At 46.7% G+C, this 14,087-nt stretch overlaps 1 protein-coding gene across 1 annotated transcript in view; it reads right to left on the minus strand.

Annotated features, from left to right (window-relative positions):
• MID2 (midline 2) overlaps positions 1–14,087 on the minus strand; it is a 393,352-nt gene that overhangs the window by 34,279 nt on the left and 344,986 nt on the right. The gene's annotated exons all lie outside the window — the stretch shown is intronic.

Below are 14,087 nucleotides of genomic sequence, written 5' to 3' on the forward strand. Positions count from 1 at the left end.
ACTTGGGTTGTATAATCCGTTACGCTGATCCGTTTTTAGATCACAATAAGGATAAAAACGGTATCAAAATAACGGATTCAAACAGATTACAATCCATTTGTATCCGTTTTACATTGACACCAATGATAAAAAAAACTTATCTGTTAAACAACCTTTTTTTGAATGGAGAAAGAAAACCTATACTCTGCACTTGAATCTCTGTAAAAAAAAATGGATAACTAATATAACGAACACAAACGAACGCTAACAGATTCAAGTAAAAAATGCCACTGATGTCATTGGGTTTTTTAACGGATGCGCTTTTATCCATTATTCTGATCTAAAGACGGATCAGAGTAACTTATTCTACAACGCAAGTGTGAACTTAGCTAAAGATTAATGGACAGGGACAAAAAACAGCACTACTGTCAAGGCCCAAAAGGACATTTGGGGGTATAAATGCCCATTTTAAGACAATCATTGAAGTGATAAGAAAATATGCCTTATATTACATCTACTAGCAACAATCTTGATTTAAATGAAAAAATTAGAAAAACAGTAAAATCATGTCTGCAGTCAGCTGAGACAAAGGGCTGCGGTCATGAAAAAAGGGGCATGCAATTTGGATAGAGAAAGCATTGTCGCCTGTGTTCTATAATAGCCTCCTCAGAAAGCCCTTTTACAATGGGCTAATGGGCATCACAACCTAGTCTCCACTGTCATCCCTCCAGGATCCCGTTTACTGAGGCTCATTTTTCTAAGTATAGGTTTTGCAGGTAGTCTCTATTCACATCATGTTTCTGGTGCACGTTCGGCATATAAACCAGGAAAAATGTACCAATATATTCATCAAACACATAGCCCTAATGTAATGCAACTGTATGTCTTGCCTACAGTTACGTATATATTGCCTATTGACTCCCATTGTAAAATAAAATATTGTTTTGCGAGGTTCCTTGTACTTAAAAGTATAGTAAACTATACTTTTCAATACAGAGAGAAAAAAAGGTATGCCCATGCTTAACGCCCGAACATTGGACACATTTTGAGTATACGTCGAGAGCATTTCCCCCTATAGAAAGGTATGCATATAGCATTACCTTCATATAGCCAGTGATTCAATTGCTTTTAGTTGCTAATCATTTTGCTGTCATGGAAAATAAACTCTCCATGTACTGACATCCTGGTGACCTTGAGCTCCACACATTGCACCCATTAAAAAAATAATAGGGAATCGTCAAAGCAGCAGCCTGAGATTCTGATGAGACAGGAGGTGAACTTCAGACTAACTCAGACTCCCCATAGACAATTCAGCTCAGTTGCTGTCACTGATCACAGCAAACGAGCAGCGCTCTAATGTAGGTGATTCTTTAAGTGACACTTTATTTATAATCCATGTTACACAAAACACCACTGGTGTGTATCAGTACATTATGGCAACATTTCAGGCTGTCAGCTCTTCGTCAGGCTTGGTTACCAGAACTCTGGCATACCTCCCAACCGTCCCGGATCCAGCGGGACAGTCCTGGATTCTCACCGGGGTCCCGCCGTCCTGGGCGTTCTGCAAAACGTCCCGCTGGGCTCTGCTGCTGACAGGGGCTGTGTGTGGAGCTATCTACAGGCGGGCTGTGTGTGGAGCTATCTACAGGGGGGCTGTGTCTGGAGCTATCTACAGGGGGCTGTGTGTGGAGCTATCTACAGGGGGCTGTGTGTGGAGCAATCTACAGGGGGCTGTGTGTAGAGCAATGTACAGGGGGGCTGTGTGTGGAGCTATCTACAGGCGGGCTGTGTGTGGAGCTATCTACAGGCGGGCTGTGTGTGGAGCTATCTACAGGCGGGCTGTGTGTGGAGCTATCTACAGGCGGGCTGTGTGTGGAGCTATCTACAGGGGGGCTGTGTGTGGAGCTATCTACAGGCGGGCTGTGTGTGGAGCTATCTACAGTGGGGGCTGTGTGTGGAGCTATCTACAGGGGGGCTGTGTGTGGAGCTATCTACAGGGGGCTGTGTGTGGAGCTATCTAGAGGGCGGCTGTGTCTGGAGCTATCTACAGGGGGCTGTGTGTGGAGCTATCTACAGGGGGACTGTGTGTGGAGCTATCTACAGGGCGGTGTGTGTGGTGCTATCTACAAGGGGGCCGTGTCTGGAGCTATCTACAAGGGGGCCGTGTGTGGCACTATCTACAGGGGCACCGTGTGTGGCGCTATCTACAGGGGGCTATGTCTGGCGCTATATACAGGGAGGCTGTGTGTGGAGCAATCTACAGGGACGGCTGTGTGTGGCGCTATCTACAGGGGGTCTGTGTCTGGCACTATGTACAGGGGGGCTGTGTCTGGCGCTATGTACAGGGGGGCTGTGTGTGGAGCAATCTACAGGGGGGCTGTGTGTGGAGCAATCTACAGGGGGGCTGTGTGTGGAGCTATCTACAGGGGGGCTGTGTCTGGAGCTATCTAGAGGGCGGCTGTGTCTGGAGCTATCTACAGGGGCTGTGTGTGGAGCTATCTACAGTGGGGGCTGTGCCTGGAGCTATTTACAGGGGGGCTGTGCCTGGAGCTATCTACAGGGGGGTTGTGTGTGGAGCTATCTACAGGGGGCTGTGTGTGGAGCTATCTACAGGGGGCTGTGTGTGGAGCTATCTAGAGGGCGGCTGTGTCTGGAGCTATCTACAGGGGGCTGTGTGTGGAGCTATCTACAGGGGGCTGTGTGTGGAGCTATCTACAGGGGGCTGTGTGTGGAGCTATCTACAGGGCGGCTGTGTCTGGAGCTATCTACAGGGGGCTGTGTGTGGAGCTATTTAGAGGGGGGCTGTGTCTGGCGCTATGTACAGGGGGGTTGTATCTGGAGCTATCTACAGGGGGACTGTGTGTGGAGCTATCTACAGGGGGACTGTGTGTGGTGCTATCTACAATGGGGCCATGTGTGGCACTATCTACAGGGGCACCGTGTGTGGCGCTATCTACAGGGGGTTATGTCTGGCGCTATATACAGGGAGGCTGTGTGTGGAGCAATCTACAGGGACGGCTGTGTGTGGCGCTATCTACAGGGGGTCTGTGTCTGGCACTATGTACAGGGGGGCTGTGTCTGGCGCTATGTACAGGTGGGCTGTGTGTGGAGCAATCAACAGGGGGGCTGTGTGTGGAACAATCTACAGGGGGCTGTGTGTGGAGCTATCTACAGGGGGGCTGTGTGTGGAGCAATCTACAGGGGGGCTGTGTGTGGAGCAATCTACAGGGGGGCTGTGTGTGGAGCAATATACAGGGGGGCTGTGTGTGGAGCAATCTACAGGGGGGCTGTGTGTGGAGCAATCTACAGGGGGGCTGTGTGTGGAGCAATCTACAGGGGGGCTGTGTGTGGAGCAATCTACAGGGGGGCTGTGTGTGGAGCTATCTACAGGGGGGCTGTGCGTGGAGCTATCTACAGGGGGCTGTGCCTGGAGCTATTTACAGGGGGCTGTGCCTGGAGCTATTTACAGGGGGTTGTGCCTGGAGCTATTTACAGGGGGCTGTGCTTGGAGCTATCTACAGGGGGGCTGTGTGTGGAGCAATCTACAGGGAGGCTGTGTGTGGAGCAATCTACAGGGGGGCTGTGTCTGGAGCTATCTAGAGGGCGGCTGTGTCTGGAGCTATCTACAGGGGCTGTGTGTGGAGCTATCTACAGTGGGGGCTGTGCCTGGAGCTATTTACAGGGGGGCTGTGCCTGGGGCTATCTACAGGGGGGTTGTGTGTGGAGCTATCTACAGGGGGCTGTGTGTGGAGCTATCTACAGGGGGCTGTGTGTGGAGCTATCTAGAGGGCGGCTGTGTCTGGAGCTATCTACAGGGGGCTGTGTGTGGAGCTATCTACAGGGGGCCGTGTGTGGAGCTATCTACAGGGGGCTGTGTGTGGAGCTATCTACAGGGCGGCTGTGTCTGGAGCTATCTACAGGGGGCTGTGTGTGGAGCTATTTAGAGGGGGGCTGTGTCTGGCGCTATGTACAGGGGGGTTGTATCTGGAGCTATCTACAGGGGGACTGTGTGTGGAGCTATCTACAGGGGGACTGTGTGTGGTGCTATCTACAAGGGGGCCATGTGTGGCACTATCTACAGGGGCACCGTGTGTGGCGCTATCTACAGGGGGCTATGTCTGGCGCTATATACAGGGAGGCTGTGTGTGGAGCAATCTACAGGGACGGCTGTGTGTGGCGCTATCTACAGGGGGTCTGTGTCTGGCACTATGTACAGGGGGGCTGTGTCTGGCGCTATGTACAGGGGGGCTGTGTGTGGAGCAATCTACAGGGGGGCTGTGTGTGGAGCAATCTACAGGGGGGCTGTGTGTGGAGCTATCTACAGGGGGGCTGTGTCTGGAGCTATCTAGAGGGCGGCTGTGTCTGGAGCTATCTACAGGGGCTGTGTGTGGAGCTATCTACAGTGGGGGCTGTGCCTGGAGCTATTTACAGGGGGGCTGTGCCTGGAGCTATCTACAGGGGGGTTGTGCGTGGAGCTATCTACAGTGGGCTGTGTGTGGAGCTATCTACAGGGGGCTGTGTGTGGAGCTATCTAGAGGGCGGCTGTGTCTGGAGCTATCTACAGGGGGCTGTGTGTGGAGCTATCTACAGGGGGCTGTGTGTGGAGCTATCTACAGGGGGCTGTGTGTGGAGCTATCTACAGGGCGGCTGTGTCTGGAGCTATCTACAGGGGGCTGTGTGTGGAGCTATTTAGAGGGGGGCTGTGTCTGGCGCTATTTAGAGGGGGGCTGTGTCTGGCGCTATGTACAGGGGGGTTGTATCTGGAGCTATCTACAGGGGGACTGTGTGTGGAGCTATCTACAGGGGGACTGTGTGTGGTGCTATCTACAAGAGGGCCATGTGTGGCACTATCTACAGGGGCACCGTGTGTGGCGCTATCTACAGGGGGCTATGTCTGGCGCTATATACAGGGAGGCTGTGTGTGGAGCAATCTACAGGGACGGCTGTGTGTGGCGCTATCTACAGGGGGTCTGTGTCTGGCACTATGTACAGGGGGGCTGTGTCTGGCGCTATGTACAGGTGGGCTGTGTGTGGAGCAATCAACAGGGGGGCTGTGTGTGGAGCAATCTACAGGGGGCTGTGTGTGGAGCTATCTACAGGGGGGCTGTGTGTGGAGCAATCTACAGGGGGGCTGTGTGTGGAGCAATCTACAGGGGGGCTGTGTGTGGAGCATTATACAGGGGGGCTGTGTGTGGAGCAATCTACAGGGGGGCTGTGTGTGGAGCAATCTACAGGGGGGCTGTGTGTGGAGCAATCTACAGGGGGGCTGTGTGTGGAGCTATCTACAGGGGGGCTGTGCGTGGAGCTATCTACAGGGGGCTGTGCCTGGAGCTATTTACAGGGGGCTGTGCCTGGAGCTATTTACAGGGGGTTGTGCCTGGAGCTATTTACAGGGGGCTGTGCTTGGAGCTATCTACAGGGGGGCTGTGTGTGGAGCAATCTACAGGGAGGCTGTGTGTGGAGCAATCTACAGGAGGGCTGTGTGTGGAGCAATCTACAGGGGGGCTGTGTGTGGAGCAATCTACAGGGGGGCTGTGTGGAGCTATCTACAGGGTGGCTGTGTGTGGAGCTATCTACAGGGGGGCTGTGTGTGGAGCTATCTACAGGGGGCTGTGCCTGGAGCTATTTACAGGGGGCTGTGCCTGGAGCTATCTACAGGGGGGCTGTATCTGGAGCTATCTACAGGGGGCCTCTGTCTGGCGCTCTGTACAGGGGGGCTGTGTGTGGAGCGATCTACAAGGGGGCTCTGGTGGATGACTTTTCCATTGACCTTTAGCAGAGTCACAACTGGGAAAAAAAATCCCCATCATGTAACTCTGCTACCTGTCAATTGAAAAGTCATCAACCACAGGGTCTCCCTCTTGACTTTCATTGTTCTCAGCCTTTTGGTTTGTCCTGCAGCTGCTGCCGTGATGAGCAAATGTTCTACCCAAGATAGGAAAAGTAACATAAAGACGACATAACCGGATCCATAATATCTGTGATATCCAGACAGTCTAGAGATCCGCAGTGAGAATGTGCGCGTGTTATTTGCAGAAGGATCTGGCCGTGATTTGATGTGTTTATGCGGGATATTGGGCGTGGTTAGGGGCGTGGCTTAAAAATGTCCCTCTTTTCCAAATTCAAAAGTTGGGAGGTATGACTCTGGGTGTGGACCAACGGCTGTGGAAATTCAGTCAACCCACCTTTCAACGCTCATCTGTACATATTAGCCCACACAAAATAACAAAAATAGAAATTGCAGGTATTTTAGAGAGGTGCACGGTGGGAGGGGGGTGCAAGAAAACCATTCAGGAGGAGAAATTGTGTTAAATGCAAACAGTTTTTTTGTTGCCCCTTTCGAGAGTTTGCTATATATGAATTTATTATTGAGTTCAACAAGAGCTGTATAAATCCCTATGCAATATGCTCCCTCTGGTCACAGATCCAGGCAGCCATAGTTTTATTATTTCACAAACAGGGCTCAACCATTATAAAGAATTCTGAGCTTATTTAGAATAAATAAATAAAATGTAATTATATGTACTGTTTACTGCTCACACAATTTACCTCTTAACATCATAATCCCTTCCCGACATTTGCCGTATGGGTACGCCATGGAAAGCTAGTGCTTCCTGCATTTTGCCGTATCCATACGACAAATGGGGAACACCGGCTCAGAAGCTGGGTCGGTGCCACCATCACTGGATGTCAGCGGTATCTTACAGTTATCTTACAGGTATCTTATAGTTTCTTTTATTATTTCACATCAGAGCTCTGCAATTGTGAACCAATACTTTGTAAATCGCCAAATTAGGCCTCAATTTCGCATGGTACTCTTTCAATCCTGAGCCCTGTCGAATGTCCAGGCAAAAGATTAGGGCCACACATAGGGTGTTTCTAAAACCGGGAAACCCTGCCTTGTTATGGTGGCACAAGGTGGGCACCCCATATTGGCATATCTATGGAAAAAAAAATTCCCATTTTCACACTGCAACATCGAGTGCACACTAATTTCTGCAAAACACCCCACTTCTAGAGGGTTTTCACTGCTTTGGTCGTACAAGGGCTTTGCACATGCGACATAGCGCCCCAAAACCAATCCAGTAAAATCTGCACTCCAAAAGCCAAATGGTGCTCCTTCCCTTCTGAGCTCTACTGTCAGGGCCGCATCTACCATGAGGCGAGTTGAGCCTCTGGCTTCAGGTGGCACCATGCAGTGTCTCAGAGGGGGTGGCATTACAGAGCCGATGGCTGAGGTTCCCTCCACTTAGCAGCTGCAGGATGTGCTGCCTCCTTAAGAACAGCACATCTCTCCTGTGCCACCTTAATAACCCCTCCCTGACCCCCCTCCCCTGCTCTCCACTCTCCCGTTGCCATTGTAATGCGATCCTGCTCAGTGGCGGGACGGAGAGGGAGGCGCGCAGGGTGTCTGCTCTGCAATTGAAGGGAAATCCTGACATCGTGGACTCACCAACACTCGCTAGTGGTTTCCTCCGGAGCCTCCCTGCACAGCAAGAAAAGATCCATATAGGCACCTGCCTGCACAAAAGGTAAGTGTGTGTTATGTATATACTGTATGTGTATAGTGTATGTCTCGTGCGTAATGTATGTATTGTAGTGTGTAATGTATGTACTGTATGTCTAGTGTGTAATGTATGTATTGTAGCGCATAGTGCATGTGTAGTGTGTAATGTATGTATTGTAGTGTATAGTGCATGTGTAGTGTGTAATGTGTATAGTGTATGTGTAGTGTGTAACGTATGTATTGTGCATGTGTAGTGTGTAATGTGTATAGTGAATGTTTAGTGTGTGTATTGTAGTGTGTAATGTATGTATTGTAGTGTATAGTGCATGTGTAGTGTGTATTGTAGTGTATATGTAGCGTGTAATGTATGTACTGCACATTAGTTTCTTGCCCTGCCATTCCGCTCTTTTCAATAACGCAGGCGGCGTGGTGACGTCATCATTCCGCTCCAGCAGACCTGCTCATTAGAGAGCAGGCCTGCGTTGCTAGAGGATGGTGCAGGAACAGGATCAGGTGACCATGACCATCAGGTGACCACGTTAGTTTGTTTTTTTTAGTTAAAGGGGTTGTCCACTACCGGACAACCGATGACCTATCCACCGGATAGGTCATCAGTATATCATCGGTGCGGGTCCAACATCCGAACCCTGCACCGATCAGTCGCTCCGGTGGCCTGCGAGCACCGGATGTTATTGCCCATTAGGCGATGTACGGAGCCGGCTCCGTACATAGCATAGCGGCTGTGTTGCAGAACTGCAGCTCTGCTCTTATTCACTTGAATTGTACTGCAACTCGGCCGCTATTCCGTGGCCGAAGCCAACTGCTTCCGGCATGTATGGCCGATGCACGAAGGCAGCCAGAGTGGCTTAACGGTGCGGGGTCCAGATATCGGACCCCCACAAATCATGTACTGATGACCTATCTGGTGGATAGGTTATCAGTTGTACGGTAGTGGACAATCCCTTTAACAGTGTGAGTGGCATTATCTACAGGGGCTTTATCTACAGGGGGCTCTATTGGGCAATATCTACAGTGTACAGCCAATCTCTATAACTATAGTTCCAAATATCAAATGATAACAAAATGAGAAGTTCAATATCTTTATTAATAATCCATTAAAAACAGGAACAGCTGTAAACAGACAATTAAAATCAACAGAGTAGTAGGACAATGGGGGACACAGCAGGTTTCATATGTATGAATACAATGCCAGGGAGCAGTATATACTGACACAAATACAAAAATAGATATATATCCCAAATATTATAGTACAAAGAAGAAGAGTCGGATTTAGGCTATACACGTGTATATAATAATACTCCAAAATTAATCATCACTCACAAATGTGTGCGTTTTTAGGTAGGTCACTACATGAAGTAGTACCTAGTATCCATATCACGTTACTACCGGGTATGGACCTTCTTTTATTTATAGGTTGTCAATATCTAAAGGGGCCCTATTTACAGGGGGGCACTGTGTGTGTGTGTGTGTGTGTGTGTGTGTGTGTGTATGACACACTGTTTTGGTGCCATTATATTCTTGGTGTAGTGTTTGGCAACATGAGAATTTTATCTTCGTTTATAGGTGCGGACATGTTTGAAAAGTGAAAAGCTGAAGAAATCTGAGCGGCAAACTGCAGAAATGGGCCGTGGCTGGAAGAAGTCATCATAGTGGTCTGGACCGGATGGAGAAGATAAGAGAAAAATAATGGCTAGATTCTGAGACGTCGTCACCTGTGAGTCACTCACTGTAAATGTTTGTTCTTCCTCTAATCAGTACTGTAGTCACTGTTAAATCTTCAGCGGGTTGATGGGTGGTATGATTTTTTTTTTTGTGAAACAGCATCTCCTAGCATATCCTTACCATTGTTCGAACCATGCTGGCAGCTGTAATCTTACGCCGTACAAACCTATACGGCAGGGATTAAACTGAATTTGCAAATGATCTCTGTACTTAGCTGTATTTATGCTGATACCATATATATATATATATATATATATATACATACATACATACATGCATACATACACACACTGAGCTCAGTTCTAGTGCTGTATATATGTACTGAGCTCAGTTCTGGTGCTGTATATACGTAGTGAGCTTGGTTCTGGAGCTGTATATATTTAATGAGCTTGGTTCTTGTTCTATATATTTGTACTGAGCTCGATTCTGGTGCTGTATATATGTACTGAGCTCGATTCTGGTGCTGTATATATGTACTGAGCTTTGTTCTGGTGATGTATATATGTACTGAGCTTTGTTCTGGTGCTGTATATATGTATTTGGCTTGGTACTGGTGCTGAATATATATGTATTGACCAAATATGCAACTCAGCTCTCTACTCACTGAAATATCTCAACAAGGAGATGAACAACCGGAGCAGGTAAAAAAAAGAGGTGAAATCCTCAACACCACAAAAAACAGAGACAAAATGATAGTTTTTTACCGCTCAGACGGTTGTAGATGTACAGTCTGAAGTGTCCAGAGGAAGCCAGAAGGGCGAAACCCAGGGTCGGGTTGCATTATTTGGCGTGCTACAAGAGCTTATCTTATGCTTTTATCTATATCCATTATTGTAAGTATGGAATAAAGTCGTGGAATTTGCAGTTTCCAAAAGGTAGTGCACTATCTCCTTTTTCTCCCTTGTTGGAGATTTAGAACATCACGTACGAGGATATACACAGCAAGCAGTTGCATTTCTGCAGTTTCACTTCTGTGTGGAACCACAAGTACCAGCGAGATATACACACCAGTGGAAATTTGGATCATTCTTTCTGCATGATATATGTATTGAGCCTGGTTCTGGTGTTGTATATGTGTACTGAGCTTGGTTCTGGAGCCGTATACGTCAGAGATTGGTTCTGGAGCTGTAATTATATAGGATATATTTCTAATAATAAAATTGCAGGACACATGTAATTGTTTTCAATTTATTGTATATTTAATGGGAACCTGTCAGATAGGTTTAACCCCTTGAACCGCCACCATGCGGTAATACATGACCTGACAATATTTCCAAACATTCCCCTGTATGGCTTTTTTCAGATGCAGCAAAATATATCAAATCAACTGATTAAAACGGCGCATGCCATTTGCTTATTACTCTATAAAGGGTCATGGGTCGGTACCGCTATCCTGTAGAGTCACACAGTCCTGACTCCAAACCCACCTTTCCATGCTTCATTGAAACCCCCTGGTTGTTCCACATCACTACCTGTCTCCTCCAACTTTCCCGGATGCGCTATTGCATGGGCACGCATTGTGCAATGAGGCGTTTTTTGCCCAACTTCATTGTTGCACCGCACATGCCAGGGAAGTATAAGTCAGTGGCGCATCCAAAGGAGTTTGAGGAGGATGCTAGTGATGTAGAACAGCCTGGGGGGGCGCCATTTCAATTTTCGTCTCAGGCAGCAGAAAATCTAGAATCGGCCCTGCCTACTGTGTGCCTAAAAAGCAGTTTATTAGCACATATGGGGTATTGCCATACTCGGGAGAAATTGCTTTCCAAATTTTGTGGTGCTTTTTCTCCTTTAGTCCTTGTGGAAATGAAAAAAATTTGCTAAACCTACATTTTCTTTGAAAGAATGTAGATTTTAATTTTTACGGCCTAATTCCAATAATTTCTGCAAAATACCTGTGCGGTCAAAATGCTCACTATACCTCTAGATAATTTCCTCAACGGGTGTAGTTTCCAAAATGGGGTCACTTGTGGGGGTTTCCACTGTTTTGTCCCCTCAGGACATGGCCAATGTGACATGGCCTCCGCAAACTATTCCTGCTAAATATGAGCACCAAAAGCCAAATAGCACTCTTTCCATTCTGAGCCCTGCATTGTGTCCATACAGCCATTTATGACCACTTGTGGGGTATTATTTTACTCAGGAGAAATTGCTTTACAAATTTTGCAGTGCTTTTTTTCCTTTAGTCCTTGTGGAAAAGAAAAAAAATTACCTAAACCTACATTTTCTTTGAAAAAACTTAGATTTTAATTTTTATGGCCTACTCCCAAGAATTTCTGCAATGAACATGTGGGGTCAAAATGCTCACTATACCCCTAGATAATTTCCTTAAGGTGTGTAGTTTGCCAAATGGGGTCACTTTTGGGGGTTTACACTGTTTTGGCACCACAAGAGCCCTTCAAACCTGACATGGTGCCTAAAATATATTCTAATAAAAAGAAGGCCCCAAAATCCTTTGGGCACTCCTTTGATTCTGAGGCCTGTGCTTCAGTCTATTACCACACTAGAGCCACATGTGGGAAATTTCCTTAATCTGCAGAACCTGAGCAATAAATATTGAGTTGTGTTTCCCTGGTAAAACCTGCTGTGTTACAAAAAAAATGGATTAAAAATGAATTTCTACAAAAAGAAATTACATTTGTACATTTCACCTCTACTTTGCCTCAATTCCTGTGAAATGTCTAAAGGGTTAAGTAAATTTATAAATGCTGTTTTAAATACTCTGAGTGGTGAAGTTTTTAAAATGGGGTGACTTATTGGGGGTTTCTAATATATAAGGCCCTCAAAGCCACTTCACAACTGAACTGGCCCCTGTAAAAATAGCCTTTTGAAATTTTCTTGAAAATGTGAGAAATTGCTGCTAAAGTTCTAGAAACGTCCTAGAAAAATAAAAGGATGTTAATTAGCAACAATTTTGTGTGGTATAACTGCCTGTCTTACAAGCAGATGCATTTAAATTTAGAAAAATGCTAATTTTTGCCATTTTTTGCTACATTTTGGTGTTTTTCACAATTAAATACTGAATGTATCGAGCAAATTTTGCCAGTAACATAAAGTCCAATGTGTCACAAGAAAACAATCTCAGAATCACTTGGATAGGTAAAAGCATTCAGAAGTTATTACCACATTGATTACGGGCCCATAGACTTCTATTGGCCATGGGTACCTTCCCGTTTGCTTACGGGAAGGTGCCCTAGCCATTGAAAAATATGGAACATGTCCTATTTCAGGCCGTAATTACGTCTATGGGGCTCCCGTAATTACGGGTGGCTATGTGTGTGCACCCGTAATTACGGGAGTGTTGCTAGGCGACGTCAGGGGATAGTCACTGTCCAGGTTAACTGATCGGCAGTAACTATTTCAGCACCCGAGACAGTGACTACCGATGGAGTTAAGAGTATTAAAAGTTAAATTACCTAGAACTCCCTGCTTCTTCCTCCAGTCCGGCCTCCCGGGATGATGTTTCATCCCATTTGACCGCTGCAGCCAATCAAAGGCCAATCACAGGCTGCAGCGGTCACATGGGCTGCCACTTCATCCAGGGAGGTCGGACTGGATGTCAAAAGAGGGACGCGTCACCAAGACAACGGCCAGGGTACGTATGAACGTCTTTTACTTACAATCGCTCCCTTACGCTGCGGAAACTCTGCCCGAAATGGCTACCCCTTCTCTCTATCCAGCACTGATAGAGAGAAGGGGCTGCCGATTAGTGCAGTGCAATTTTGCAGAGAAAACGGGTCCGTAAATACGGGTGGAATACGGATCAAATACATAAATACTGGTGGAATACGGGTCGAATACATGTGACAAAGTACCCGTATTTACGCCAGTATTTACAGGAGGAAAAAAATACGTTTGTGTGCATGAGGCCTTAACCTGTAAGCCATCCATGACCGAGAAGGATACATGTTGACCACTAGAAATACTGGGTACTACGTGCTAAACCACTCAAGGACCACCTGGAATATTACATGAATACTATCACTAACTACTATAAAATATGATGAGTATTCACTCTCCTATAGATGTGCGTTAATAACTTCTCTATTCTACTTTGAGCGCAAAAGTTCTCCCCTTTTGCCTCTGTCTATTTATGCCACAATTAGCTTTGTTTAACATGGGGTTAAGACGCAGAAATCATAGATTTTTGTGAACTCTGCTCTGCCACTCCTGATCCAATTGCCTCCTCTCCATAACGTACATGCATCACATCTTTTCATACATATAGTATATTTAGCTTAAAGATAGGGCCCACATTTGTACCCCATCCAGCTACCACTGTTGGTCAGGTGGTAAATGTACGCACATCAAAATGCAGAATTAGGCCCCCTGCACACGTAGCGTAATTGCTGCTAATTTTACCATCCACAAATCCATATGGAAAATCCAATACAATCCATTGTGGAGCAGAGCTACTAGTGCAGCAAGTAGAGTATGTTGAAGCCTAGTAGGCCTGAATTTATCGGACACTCCCTGCATCAGGAAGAAGTGCCCTAGACTCTGCATGATAATAGAGGCCGCTAGTCTGAACCACCACTTGTAAAAGACTGTTTCTCTAATATTGAGAAGTATTAATTTGCCTGCTGTGGCCAGTGGTGTTGTGAAGACCAGCTTAGTAACATTTTTATTGTCACAAGCTCCTGGTCTCCATTCCATCTCTTCCACGACAATCCTGCAAGGGCCATGCACCACCATGGGCCCCCACCTTATACCCTTACCACCTGGATCCATTGTATATAAATAAATAATGTCACTGATAGATTTTACAGGATCCAGCAAAGAAATTAATTTACCGTATACCGAAGATTAGTATGTCTGGGGATAGCTGATTAGAATATTATTCAATGCAAGTAATTTGGTT

The sequence above is a fragment of the Rhinoderma darwinii genome, chromosome 8, assembly GCF_050947455.1.
Source record: "Rhinoderma darwinii isolate aRhiDar2 chromosome 8, aRhiDar2.hap1, whole genome shotgun sequence".
NCBI lineage: Eukaryota > Metazoa > Chordata > Amphibia > Anura > Rhinodermatidae > Rhinoderma > Rhinoderma darwinii.